This window comes from Polypterus senegalus, chromosome 11, assembly GCF_016835505.1.
Source record: "Polypterus senegalus isolate Bchr_013 chromosome 11, ASM1683550v1, whole genome shotgun sequence".
Taxonomy (NCBI): domain Eukaryota; kingdom Metazoa; phylum Chordata; class Cladistia; order Polypteriformes; family Polypteridae; genus Polypterus; species Polypterus senegalus.
Genome location: NC_053164.1, coordinates 60,500,724 through 60,503,199, shown reverse-complemented (window position 1 = coordinate 60,503,199; position 2,476 = coordinate 60,500,724).

Here is a 2,476-nt window from a genome sequence, read left to right as displayed (position 1 = left end):
TTATCTTGTTTCATTGCACACCCTCTGAATCCTAGAAAGATGTGCTTTCAATTTGAAATACATCTTTTACTTACATTGAAGGCCAATTTTATAAATCACATCACTATTCTGGTCATTATAAATACAGTTTAGGGTAAAATACCTTGGAATTCAACTGTATGACCAAGGTCAGACCAGTGCTTCTACCATAATGTCACTTGAAAACAGGTCATGGCATGACCAACCATGGTTGAGATACGTGGGTGAGTGCGTTCAATGCTGTAAAATCCAAGAGATGTACTCACCCCAGGAAAACCACTGAGGATGTGCTCAAGAGCATTGTTAGCTTTATTTTGGCCATAAAGTGACTTTCCTGAGCATGCTGCCTTTACCATTACCTTGTGAATTTCATGTTGAAAGACCAGTTGCTTCAGTGATACAGACTCCCATTTGTGCTTTAGGGTTAGTGTGGAAGGGCTACAGCGATTCCTTGTATGTTCAACAAAATGACTGTAATCAGTAAACATCTCATCTAAGTTCCTCCTTTCTTTGAAGTGGTCTTCCTGTTTTCTTTTTTTTTGCTTATTAGGGTGTTGACATTTGTTTAAATTTACTGTGCACAGATCTTTTAAAGGATGACTGGATTTTTTTCAAACTTACCAAAGAACATTTGTATGAAGAAGCAACAATAATAACATTTACATACTGTATATCCCATTTTGTTCATACAAAAACTGTACCTCAAAGTGCTTTAGAAGAAATAAAAGAAAAACTTGCTTACATCTTTCCTGAAGAAGGGGCCCGAGTTGCCTTGAAAGTTTGCAAATTGTAATCTTTTTAGTTAGCCTTTTATTGGTGTCATTTTGCTTGACTTCTCACTATATTCATAATGGCTAACATGGGTCAACACCCTAGTAGTACAGACACTTTTGTTTTGAAATTCAACCTTTTTGTGTCTGTGCCTCCATGTCTATTTCTGATCTCTATTGGTCCTGAATTATGAGATGCCCAGTGTGTAGTCTGCTGCTCTCTTTGCCACTGCCCAGGCTGCCACATAGATAAACTAGAGTGCCTGGAGTAAATCCCCCACAGAGGGTCTTTATAAGACAAACCTTGATGAGCTGAAAACATCTGAAACTTCCAGGTTTAAAGGGTCAAAATTTGTTCAAAATCAATTAGGCTGCGAAGGGAGGCTCACACCACCCAGTATTGACTCTTCAACAAAGCAAAATCCTTAATGATGTACTGTATTGAATGGGCACACACAGGAGAATGGCAGGTGTTTGGTGTGGCACAGCTTTTATTTTTGTCTAACTTTATCTGCATTCAACAGTCTGCTCATTGCACTTCCAGGAGTCAGAAATCACATATTATAACCACAGCAACCCTCTCAGCACACAGCAGCTCTGTATAAACCATCTTTCTTATCAGTAGTATAATGTCAGGCGGCTTCTGTCAAAATTTAATCCAAATTTGATTGATGAGATTAAACCACGCCCCTTTTTAATCGAAGACCGGAAGTCCCGCCCCCACCCACCATCTGTTGTTTGTTGACCTTTGTTGACCTTTCAGGAAGTCCCTCCCCACACCCCGGATGTTTTGTTGACCTTGGATGACCTTGATCAGGGTCCCTGTTGATTGATGACAGGAAGTCCCCTCCCCCAACCACCTGTTGTTTGTTGACCTTTAGCCCAGCCATCTGTTTTCCCCAGGAAGCTGTCAAGGGCAATTTGATGGATGCCCCCACCCCTTGAACCCCCACCACCCCGCCCCTGCTTGGCCACCGCCTAGCCCCATCTCACTAGGGCAAGTTCAGACATGCCCAAGGGCTGCCTAGGCCCCCCTTGAACCCATCACCACCCCCACCACTTCCCACCCCACCCCTCTTCCAAAGACAAGTTCAGGCATGTTCAGGCATGCTGCAGCCGGACCCTGGACAAGTTCAGGCATGTTCCTATCCATACCCAGACTGAATGGCCTGCCTAAGCCTCACCGATAGGCTGCACATGATGTCTGACCCTCCACTTCCTGGGCCATTTTTCCGAGGACATACACACACACATGCTCGTCGGGCGGTCTAACTTGTCACCGTTCCTGCCAATATTGCTTTGGGTAAGAATCCTGGTATCTATGTAACAATTATTTTTAAAATATCTATCTATTTAATCGATGCTATATCATTTGTATGCCACTTTTTATTTTTACCTAAGCCCACTTACAGATCCAGCCTTTTCAATCTCACAGAAAGACAAGCAGTCAGCTTTTAGCAGGCTTGTGTGTGTAGTTCAAAGCACACTGAAATACAAGGTGCCCGGCTCTCTCTGTCTACACAGAGCGGACATCCCCCTGCGCGCGACCGTGAGTTGCCCAGGGCCAAAGCTCTACGCGGCTCGAACAGACACGTAGATGTAAACTGCAGCCTGTAGGTCCCTGCAGCGCTAACGAGGATTGATTGAGACCCTACTGAAGCGTGCGCGATTGTCTTAACACAGCTGCC